The sequence below is a fragment of the Venturia canescens genome, chromosome 6 (genome assembly GCF_019457755.1).
Source record: "Venturia canescens isolate UGA chromosome 6, ASM1945775v1, whole genome shotgun sequence".
Lineage (NCBI taxonomy): Eukaryota > Metazoa > Arthropoda > Insecta > Hymenoptera > Ichneumonidae > Venturia > Venturia canescens.
In genome coordinates, this window is record NC_057426.1 from 14760491 (window position 1) to 14773533 (window position 13043).

Sequence of the window (13043 nt, forward strand, 5' to 3'; positions counted from 1 at the left end):
CACCGATTCGTCCGGGTTTTGACTCGATTTTTATGAGTTAGTACTACTTCTGAAAAGCACTCAGGATTTTTTTTTGGTTTGTTCCGGCGCAACTTCATTCGCGTATAATTTTTTGGAAAAAAAAAATTGTGAGCCCGAATTTAAAAATGTGAAAATAATCAAATAAATCTTATTTTTTATATGAAAAATTTTGAGTGTTGCACAAAAGTGGGCGCAAGTGTTCTTATGTTGGAAAAAGGCTTTTTCAAGAAACAAAATCGATAAATATAGAAAAAACTGACCTGGACTGTTGTCCAATCATTTTTCTATCGAGGAAAAGCATTCAGGAATTTTGTTAGATTTACTGGATAACAGTCCAGTCGAGTTCTTTCTATATTTTTCGATTTCTTTTTGTTAATAAAGCTTTTCTCCAACAGAATAAGGACACTTGCACAGACTTTGGTTCGACGTTCAAAATTTGTCAGAATAACAACCGCCCTCTTTATGGCTCTATTCAAAAAGAACTCTGCTCTAAAAATCTTTACTCCGAAATTCATAACATCTCTACGTCTATTCATGTATCGTCTACTCATGATCATTAATATCTCTACTCATGATGAGATACGTTTTGAAATCATCATGAGTAGAGATATTGGGGATTAAATATCACACCGGAGTAGGTACGTTAAAAGGGTGGACGTTCTCTACTCAGATCCGCAGTTGTTATCAAGAATAACTATCGATAGAGTTGTTAACTAACAGCTATATGCATCACAGCTCTACATGATAACAACTCCGCTCTTTGAGCATGTATTTAGAGAACTGTTATTGAATACATTACTGAGAGTAGAATTGTTGACTTGCTGTAACACAACTCGACTCTTACAAATCTACTCGATAACATTTCCACTCCGAAGATTTTTATTTTATGTATGAATCACATCTCTACTCTTTAATATTTTTAGGCGGATAATACAGAAGATTAATAACAAAAGAGGAGACATATTGATTTTCAAATTTGAGAGTAGAGCTGTCAGGAGCAGCATTTTTTTGCGTAGAGCTGTAAAGAGGACGGTTGTTATTCTGCCCAAAATTCTTAACATGTGAAATAAGATTTATGTGAATTTTTTCAAATTTTTAAATTTGGGCTAAACATTAAAAAAAAAAAATTATATGTAAATGCAATTAGGCCGGAAAAATCCCAAAAAAAATTCTGAGGGTTTTTCAGAAACAGTACTAACTCATAAAAAATTGCAGACAAAATCGGAGGGGTCGAGGTCAAAACTCAGTCGAATCGGCGTGAAATGCCCCATATGTTGTTCGAATAGTGATGGAGATGACCTCACCTTAAAAAGTCATAGTTTCACAGATAAAAAAGAGGTCTCTATATATCTGCGAAATAATCTCAATCCTATCAGTTGCATCTTGTTCACGAGCTTTCGCTCGATATATCACAGGTAAATAGCCCCTTGACATGAAAAAATTTTACTTCGAGCTTCCCCAGAAAAAGATGTTCGTACTTTAAATATTGAGCAGGACAAAAACCACTGTTATATTTTCGTCAAATCGTTTTTTTCTCGTTGGCTTCGAATTTCCTTTGAATCTTCTAAAAAAATACGAGTATTAGGCAAAATGGTTCATACCTGAAATTTAAAAAAATTATTGAAATTTCAGGTTTCCCTGCGTACGCGACAGTTTGCTTTGACTACGTTTCGAAATTTCAAACGCATTTTTCTTTAAACAAAAAGTTTTCATAAAATCGCATGCAGCATAATTCTATAAGTTCGAAATTTCAAACGCATTTTTCTTTAAACAAAAAGTTTTCATAAAATCGCATGCAGCATAATTCTATAAGTTTTCATTTTTCTATATAAATTTCGACGATATCCCAAAAATCATAAAACTGAACCTCTTAGTTCGAACACTCGGCAATTCTATAAAAGTGAATAATTTCAAAATTCCGACGTACTTCGTCAGCCATAAGTTACTGGAGTAGGTGTTTTTCTGGCTGCCCGACATCTCGCCCTACGACAAAATATATAATAGCTAAATGTATAAATAGCTCCGTCTATTTTTTACTTTCAGAAATCAAGAAATGAAATGAAATTGTATAATTAAAAAAAAAAAAAAAAAAAAAATTCCGGGGCAATTTCACTCAAAAATTTGTAAATTTTTTTTTTATTATAATTTTTATTCAATGCACCTTGGGTGTGTTTTTATTTTATAAACGTTTGTATTCTTCATTCACCAAATCATGGATTTAGTGTTAAAGTTGTGCCGAGTGGGCACATGATGTATGTGCAGGTGTGACCACAAATGATGGTCCACCATGTAATAGACGACCATCCCCACCTATAGTAAGGTGTGTTCGTAAGTGGGGATATTCCCTTTCCACCAATTTCGTACGCTGATCTAGACCTCGTCGCTCGATCGTACGATTGATGAAAAATGAAGGTAGAAGAATTTGAACCGTCTCACTGTTAACAGTTCGCAATCATTCGTGCTCACAGTCATAATTTCTATATACGAGTTTGCGTTATAATATATCATCGTACTCTCAACTATTGGATATATCATCTCTTTATCCGTCAGATAGTTGAGCTATATATGGATACATATATATATATATGAGTAAATCCATTGGATTTCGCCTAATTTCTCGGGAGGGATCTATCACTATCGACTACTTCCTATTTTTGCATTAACATTCTCCAAATAAAATATCGGGTCCATTCTGGTATTGTATCATATATATATATTGAAATAACTTTTTTAATTCTCAACCAATTTAGACCAAATTTGGTACACAACCGTAAAATCTCCGGAAACAAAAATTCATGTAATTCCATAACTTATTAGCTCGTACGAATTTTGGTAAGAAAACTCAAAAAAGTTTATCACTCAGCCGATTAACTAATAAAGTCGAAAAAATTAAATGACTAATCTGTATATTATTAAAAGATACACGGCCCGTCTCGACTCTTTTTGCCTACACTTTACTTTAATACTTGGCGTTAAGACGCTGCCGCGTCTCTAGGTTATTATTATTATTATTATTGGTATTATTGTTGTTGTTGTTGTTATTATTATACAAGAAATCTTAATTAGTTTGCTGTTGTTCATTCAATTACAATTTTGAATGAACAACTCTGACATTAATTTAGAGTGACGATATCTTTAATTAGGAAGTAAAAACGACCCAATTTAGACACCCATAAAATACGATGCTACGGGCATGCTTTACCTTAATAATTTGGGTGGGGTTCGAAATTTCGAATAACCGAATTGTAGAATGGTCGATATTTCGAAATTAATAAATTTGTCATGTAAGATTGGAGAAAAATAAGTAACTCGAAATTCTTATTCCCGATCGACTATATCGTCTTTAATCGAATATTTTTTCTTTGAATTCGCATTTATTCGAAAATATATATTTCGATAGTTTGCATTTCGAATGCAATTTTTATAGACCGTACGAATGTCAAAAGTTCATATTTTCGAATTCAAAATGGAGAGTAATTGTTTTACAGACAGACCAGAATATAGAGTAGCAAAAAATCGAAAGTGAATTTTTCGAGCCTATAAAACTTGGATATGCGGAATAGCGATAGCTCGAAAAGGCGAAAGTCAAAATGGCGATGTTTAAAATTGGAGATCACCGGTCTGAGTAAGTGAGTGAGTGAGACGCGTGTATTTGGAGCTCCGCTGCATTTCTTTATTTTGATCAATCGACTTTCTAACGTTTCGCTATTTTGACCATTCGACTTTTTGGTGTTTCAGTATTTCAACCTCAGTAATATTTGGTCTTTCGTTATTATATTTTCAAAATTGTGAATTTTCACAGTATCGCTGACTATAGTAATTTATGAATCGAAAGAGTGATAGTCGAATTTTCGAAAAATCGATATTTTAGTCATCGTTCTATGGGCGATTGTTACATTCTATTTTCGATGTAAAGGTGCTTTGAACCTTGCAGTTTCTGCTTTATTTATTTTCGGCATTCAAAGCTCTAGTCGAATCTATCCGTCTCCATATTATCATTCGAAGTTTATAAATTCGAGATTTTAGCTGTTCGAAATTTTAGTCATTCCAACATTTGATCCCCACCCAATAATTTTACTCTCTTTTCGTGACGGAATTGATTTCATTGACGCGAATATACACTTTAAACTGTACGACTATACATACATAACAGATTGGAAAACATTGACTCTCTCATGAAGCAAGTTATAACTTCCTCGAATATTATTAATTAATCCATTGCCTTGCCTTCTATTCAATAAAAAAAAACGGTGAAAAAAGGTATTTTTGCGGCCGTTGCCGTGGTTTTACCACTTAATAACGAATAGTTATTGAACAATAGTTTGTACTTGCCTTTATTTTTAAGTACAATAGAAGCCGCGCAATGGAGTGTAAACGATCTTGATGACTAATTTGCTTCGGATTCACTTTCGATTCACTGTTTTCCCGTATCAATAAAAAAAAAAAACGCTTGCACAAGAATTTTAGAGTTGCGAGTATTCGAAAGTTGAAAGATCGAATTCCTTCCGATCCCCACATGGTCAAAAAACTCAAAAGTTTGCTCACAAGCTTGGATGAAGAACGAAATAAAGAAATTTTTTTGAAGGTTGGGAGAATAAAGCGCAATGGCTTGTGTCAAAACCATCAGATCGACGATCGAATCAATTTGACCCTCTATTTTTCGAGCCAGAGAGATAAGAGGGATTCGCCATAAGGTGTCTTCCCACAATTGAATCTCTCTTTTCCCCGCATTTGTCGCCGCTCCTTCACCGCGGTCACAAGATCCGAGGGTATGTGTCATTAGGAGGAAATTTTTACGATCCAATAATCCAGACAAAAGTCTAACACCCGAAGAACGGGGTCAATCAAGGTCAATAGTATATTACGACCCTAGACCCGAAAGTTGGACATGAAGGCCTCGGCTTCGCCTCGGCCTTCATATAGCACTTGCCAGGAAATCCAACTTTCGGGCCTAGGGTCGTAATATACTATATCGTTCTCCGAATGGCTGAGGTGAGCTACCCGTGACAGCGGTAATTTTTGTTTAAGGGCGATTACTGTTTTGACGTCCCTGCCATACGAGCAAACGTTTACCTAGCTAGGGTAATGGTATTTAAGAGTTTACACATCGTACAATGACATAATAAGGCGAGAATACAAGGTGTGCCGTACAAATTGAAAAAGGAAGAACGTCTCGTTGGTATATGACCGAATTATTTCTAAGTATATGTTGCCGGAAGAGTCAGAAAGGACCAATTGGAAAAAAATTTAATGATGCCTCTTTTATTTTGTTCCTTTCTTTGGAAACCAAGAAATGCCGGATCACGCTTTTATCCGTGCTGGTGTCTTCAATGTCCGCAAATTTATGTTGGTACACACTATATCCAACTTACCGATAAGTATTTTTTTCTATCTTTTGTAACAAATTTGCATCGACGTCAACTCAATCTTTCAGAGGTTATATAAATTTCTAGTTCCTCGATCAATATGTCTAGGACACCCGATGTGATTCACACAGAAGTTAATGTCGTGAGAATAAAATTGTGGGAAAAAGACTCAGGTACGACGACATTCGGTTAAATATGTAAGATAGTAAACTGGCACAAGTACCAAAGGTTCAAACAGAGACTACGAGTGGTCTCACTTGAGCAAAATCAATCTGACGAGAGCTCGTTTGGTTCACCTGAAAATCGGAATGGTCTCAGTGATTTCGGCCAGTCAGACTCGACAGCTCATTTGGGACAGAGTGAGGTTGAACCTGAAGTGAAAATTCTCGAAAATGAAATACTTTGGGAGTCGCCGTGTCGTAAGTTCTTTTATTTTCCGCGTCACCTACTGGAGTTATTGTAAATTTTCATTCGTCATTTTTTTTTCCACGAACCGAAGAATAAAAAATTTGAATTAGTCACGTTTTTGTCCCAATTAATCGCGAACTTGAATAGATATTAACGCAGCATGGGGCATCCTCATTAATCGCGACCGAACACGAACATTTTTCATTTCCCGCTGCTGCGCCCTCTTTGTGGCTGCGGAAAAATTGAAATAGCGACAGTAGAAAGAAAAAACCAGCCACCATTAAGCGGGTAGCGATCTTGGTATAAATCTCCGTTGATTTTTTTATCACATTTCGGTTTTATGGACTCGGCATCAGGCACCTGTGAAATAACGTTCTATCGGGTTTCTCATTAATAAATTGAATTTACGAGTGATGACTATAATTACTACTATTTCTTCGGTCCCGGGCGGGTTACAGTATAAATTTATCAGACACTAGGTTATTAGCAAGCTGCCACAAATTACCTTTTATGAATACACAATGTTATTCTGGAGCGCGCCACGAATAAAGATGAAACGGAAGTTGCAAGGATTAAATATTCGATAAGAAATAGTACATAATCGTGGTTCAATGTTGAGAAATAATGGACGAGTGTTTGCTGGAGTCTGAAGCCTGATAAGCATAGGGATCTTTGTCGATGTAGTGGTGAAATTGCTGAGATACAAGCAACGACATCAAGAGACTCTTCGATCGTTGTCCACGGCGAAAATACGAAATCCCTGATAATAATCTTTTGCGCTCTTCGTCGAGGTGAAAAATAAGCTGCGAAAGCTCGCGATCAGGGCTTGATTTCCCGTGCTTACCTCGTATGGGAATCAATCCCACATTATTTCGACGCAATTCTGTCGACAGATGCTAATGGCGGTGCTATCTCTGATGCTGGTGAATATCGGGATCGCAGATCGTGATGAAATATTGATAAACGTCCGCGAGGAGGAGGAGGGATGGAACGAAGAGGTGATATTTTGGGGCAACGTGACCTGTCGTGCCGGACGAAGAAGAGTTTTTAGCGTGCATGAGATCCCAGAAAACGATCCGTCCAGGCGTTTACACGATTTTTTCGGCGAGTTGATCACAAATGTTCAGGCGAAATGCGGTGCAACGACGCGAACAAAATCTTACGGAAGTTTCGAGTACAATTATGATCAGAGTTATTTGAGTTTATTCGGAGACGGGGATAACGAAGAATTACTGATACGAGGAACAGTCACCATCGAGGAACCGGATAACGCGAGTTTCATGGCTACCGAAACGTATCTTTTTCCCCAACGGGACGTAGAGATACTTATGGTGTTGATGGAAGATTCAATTCGTGTCCTCATGCATGGTAATGTTTTCAAAAAGTGGGACAATCAGCGCCACGTTATTGTACTAATGTTTACTAAGAAAAAAATGACCCCGCAAATATCTAAATTGCTGGCAGATACTTTCATAATCCTGTTGCAAAGATTGTGGAACGAGCACCGTGTCCTCAATATTTTTTTCACTGCGCCATTTTCGACAATGGGGCATTTAGTCTGGTTCTACGATCCCTACGTCAAGAACGTAACTACTGGTGTACGAGGCCAGATTTTTACTCGCAAAGTCTCAAGCATGCCAAGCGTCAATCGCTTTTATAATCTCCACGGTTACCAACTGAACGTTGGTATGTTCGAAGCCTCCCCAGCTGCCATTAAATACGATCCTATCGAATCTTATGCGCTTCCATTCACTCAAAAGTCACAAGGCTACGTGGGAATGGATGGCCTGACGTTGGAAGCGGTTGCTAAGCACATGAATTTCACCTTCAAGATCATCCCACCAACGGACGGAATTGAGTTCGGTTGGGTTCATCCAAACGGGACATTTGTGGGGACGATCGGTAAGATATTTTATAAAATAAAGCTCGAAAAAAACATATGATTCATCTATTCATGTCTGTTGATACGAATTTTTATAAATCGATTCATTTTCAAATGCTGGTTGTGCAGCGTTTTTGCGAAGACGACTTCCTTTTTTTGGATCCGTGGCCGGACTAACAACTCCTGCAAATTTGGAAACACATAAAATTAATGGATTTCTTATATCGCAACTGCTTTAGAATTACGTAGGATTTTTCCGGTATATTGATTTTTGTCAAAATGGCGCACTTCTAAAGTGAAACATATGAAAGGGTCTAGCCGGGTTTGTATCAGAAATCTGCCCGTGCGCTATTTTCGACTCGCATTTGGGGGATCGTTTTGGTATCAAACAAAGATAATTCAGCCAAATTTTCAGCTGTTTCTCTCAAATGGTTTTCGAGATTTTCAAGAAACCCTCATTTCTTAATTTTATTATTTTTTTATGGTAAAAATGAAAACTAATGGGTGGGGATTTTTTCCCCAATTCTTAGGAATAAAAGACGTAAAAAAACACTTTTGTAAGGACTCCCAAACCAAAAGCCAATTTTTGGCGGACGAAATAAAATTTAAATCTGTTTTTAATGCTTTTTTCAAAAGTGTCACTCACCAAATTTTGTCAAAAAATGTTTCTTATACTCCTCTATACTCAAGAATTTTTGCGATTTATTCGGGGTGGTGGAACAATATGAAAAAAAAATTAAAAGTAATTTTTTTCTGTAATCTTGCGTTTAAACAATCTTATATTTTTTTTGATGGTAAAGAAATGTATAAACAATTATTTTTTTACCGAAAAATTAATACATTACTTAAATAAAATTTTTATCATTTTACTGCAAATTTATACCATACAAACCATTAGAGATTATATAATTTTAAAATCGTTTGAACATTTTTTTAACGATCTAGATAACTCACTTTAATTTATTATGTGGTTGCATTAATTCCCGCTGTTCACATATAGATGTGGCTAGCAATTTTTACACTGAACTATAAGTACTGTGACAAGTAAATTTTTACAACTTGAAAGTGTATTAATGAAATCCAATCAACAATCGGCATTTTTATATTCTTTACGTGATATTTGATATACAGTAAAAAATGGATCGCGATAAGTTGTTCTTTCGATGTGCCCTTCTGCATTATTTTGATTTGAAAAAAAGTAAGGCTGAAGCTCACCGATTACTCGTGGAAACTTATGGGGAATCTGCTCCATCCGAAACAGTATGCAGAGATTGGTTTAGAAGGTTTAAAAGTGATGATTGTGATGTTTATAACAAAGAACGGCCAGGCCAACCGAAAAAATTTGAAGATAAGAAATTAAAAGCGTTATTGAACGATAATCTCGCCCAATCTCTTAGAGAATTTGATCAACAACTTGGAGTCGATAAATCAACTGTATCACGACGTTTGCATGCCATGGGGAAAATACAAAAAGAAGGAAAATGGCTGCCACATCGATTGACCGACAGTGCTATTCCGAATCGGCTAAACATCTGCATTTCATTACTTGCAAAGCAAAGCAAGAAGAGTTTCTTGTGTCTTTTTGTGACCGGAGGTGAAAAATGGATTTATTTTCAGAATTCAAAACGAAAAAAATCATGGGTTGATCCTGGCCAACTGACAACATCGACTCCAAAGCGGGACATCTGCGCTATAGTAAGATAATGCTCTGTATTTGGTGGGATATGGAAGGAGTAGTCGATTACGAATTGTTGAAGCCGAATGAAACAATCGCCGCTGAGCGTTATAAATAGCTGTTGGAGAATTTGTACAAAAATTTGATGAAAAACATACTATCAATTGGATCGAACTGACGAAAAGTGATTCTTCTTTATGATAACGCTCGGCTTCATGTTAATTTGAAGGTCAAACAAAAAGTCATGAAGTTTGAATGGATAACCCTCCCTCACCCAGCGTATTCTCTGGACCTGGCTCCATCGGACTACCATCTGTTTCGATCGATGTAGCATGATTTAGAAGACAAGCATTTAAAACATTATGAAGGAGTCCAAAAATGGATTGCTGATTGCATAGCTGATTGTGTGGACTTATTTTTGGCGAAGAAACAATCTTTTATACATTTCTTTATTATTAAAAAAATATAAAATTGTTTGAACGCAAGATTACAGAAAAAAATTACTTTTAATTTTTTTTCATATTGTTCCACCACTCCAAATAAATCGCAAAAATTCGTGAGTATAGAGGAGTATAAAACACATTTTTTGACAAAATTTTTTGTCAAAATTTTTGCTTTTGAAAAAAGCATTAAAAACAGGTTTAAATTTTATTTCGTCCGCCAAAAATTGGCTTTTGGTTTGGGAGTCCTTACAAAAGTGTTTTTTTTACGTCTTTTATTCCTAAGAATTGGGAAAAAAATCCCCACCCATTAGTTTTCATTTTTACCATAAAAAAATAATAAAATCAAGAAATGAGGGTTTCTTGAAAATCTCGAAAACCATTTGAGATAAACAGCTGAAAATTTGGCTGAATTATCTTTGTTTGATACTAAAACGATCCCCCAAATGCGAGTCGAAAATAGCGCAAGGGCAGATTTCTGATACAAACCCGGCTAGACCCTTTTCCTAAAAAATTGTCACATCATTTTTCATAAAAACTGAACCATGCAATGTAGAAAAAAAATCTCACGGCTTCCACAGATAATGTATTTTTCGAAATACATGCCAACTTTCAATTGCTTGAAAATTGTCCGAGTTATCTTTGACCAACTCAAAAAATGCAGTTTCAAGATAAACGCGTTTAAAGTTTTGAGAATAGAATTTTGCAATACCTTTAATCTGCGATGCCTGCACCATACAAATGGCCTTCCGGATTATTGTTCTGCTCTTCCACTTCTTTTCTTCTCGATCTAGCAACGATTCTTACATCTTTTACCCGGTCCGATATAGCGATCTTTTTACCAGCTTTATGTGCTATTTATCGATCTCAGACACATTTCGTAGCTGCATTGCTTCCATTATGCATGGAATTGAAAAAAAATCTCTATTAAACGTACAAACTGCAATATCTGTTGCTATATCCAACACACGCACATTCACGCGCACACACGCACACTGTATGCGAGTGTTCGGAGATTTCTCCCGGCCATAATCTTTTGAGACATCGCATTTTTGAGGTTCTACGGAACCATTTTTAAGATAGTTCTATACTTTTGTTGAAATCGTAAAGAACCGCCTGAAATTTAAATATGATATAATAATAGTCTTCATAGACAGACTGTTAAAATTTTTAATCAATTCATTTAGTACTATTGTGGTATTAATATTTGAAAAAAATGCTTCAAATTAAAATTTGCAAATTGCTTTCTCAAGATGGTTAAGATGCACGATACTCAAAGCTTACTCTATGAGGTGCTATATTTTTCATTTTGGCTTCTTCATAGAGGAAGCTTTGAGCACTATGCATCTTGACCATCTTGAGGAAGCAATTTGCAAATTTTAATTTGCACCATTTTTTTTGTATATAAGGAAATAATGTATTTTCTCTACCTTTCTTTTACGAACTTCAATTTATCTCTTTGTTTAAATTCATAAAAACAACTGAATGACGAGCTATCTGAAAAAAAAAACAGTTTGCAACTTTCAATTTTCATCGTTTTTCTATTTTTACATTGAAATTAAATAATTCCGACAACTTTGCTGGGAAATATAGAGGAAGTACAGACTTATACACAATATCTTACAAAATTTCCAAAAATTGAAGCGGTTAGACGATTTTTTGAAAAACTCATATGTTCATAAAATTCAAAATGTCATAAAATTTAAACCGCTCAACCGATATTCCCCAAATTCAATACCAACCTTCCTATTATGATAGTCTATTTATAAAAAAAAAAAAAAAATTATTAATAAATCTTAAAATTTTCGAAAATTAGAGCGTCGACACCCTTTTTATGAAAATTTTAAAACGACGTAGGATTCGTAATTGTTTTACAAATTTTGACAAAATTATCAGAGAATGAAGAGCTTGTATAGATGAACATCTATGCAAAACGGTAGCCTTGTATCTCAAACTGTTTCCGAGTTATAAGCGTTTGAATTTTGCAGTGCCATAACGCACACACACACACACACACACACACACACACGCGCGCGCGCGCGCGCGTATCCGGACATTTTTTCTAGATATGATTTTTCGATGTTTTGGAACATTTTGAGCACATTAACATTGAAAACTGGAAAAAAAAAATTTCATCGTCACAAAGCTTCCTCGATGAGGAAGCAAAAATGGAAATTTTTGTCCATCTAGTTTCGGAGATATCGACTGATGAACCGTGTTAAGGTATTCCTTTCGTATGACCATATTTTTTTGGTGGTGCAAATTGGGGCACTCGAAATTTGCACCGATTCCTAATCTCTGAGAAGTCGCGGTAATATTCGCTCCGAGCGCGTGGGCGGAGCAAAAAATCTAATACTACTGCACTAATAGTATTAGTGTATTCATGCATACTGCCAGCGCCACCATAAAGGGGACTCCGGCGTTTTTGGAGTCATACAGAACTATACGTATACACGACACACGCTCACTTTCAAAGTTAGTATGTGTACGCGTACAGAGCGAGTAGGAAAAGTTTCTGCCTCTCTATCGTTAATATCTTTTTTAATCATTCGATAACCCTTTATTTTTATCGTCGCTGTGGATAACTTACATTTTTTTCTAACCTCGATACAATTTGTATTAGGAATTAAAAATTATTTAGTATTAAATTATTGAATAGAAATGTGTTGATGGTGGAATTCCCATAAGCTCCCGTATAAATTTTAAAATTTTTGAAATTTTAATTCTTTATAAAATGTTCAATAACCTGACCTGAAATTTCGCCAATCTATTCTCGCATGCACTTTTATTTAACTGTAATTTAAAATCAGTTATTTATAGAATATTCGGGTTCGTGAAAGGAATACCTTAATTTTACGTGACGCGGAACGGGCGCACGACCAGCTGTAACGAAGTGGCAACAGTGTATAGTTCGGCGAACTAATGAGCACAATACAAAATAATATGCAAACTTTTTTCTCAAATGCTCGACTACCTTTCTCGATTCAATTGCCATTTGAATACTTTTTAACTTCTTTCGTGACGAATAAATAAAATTTCGGGAAAAATGAACAACATTTTGATGCTCGACCCTATAGCAATGTGTAGGACAGCCAGAGTGTACAAGCTTTTATAAAACCGTGTAGCCGGCAGCACCGTATAAGCATTGGATTTTATTGTACGCCGCCGCCCAAACTTTTAACTCGTATGTGTACACGAAGAACTACCTTAAAACAAAAATAAATAAATCGACTTTTAAAATTTCTCAGGTG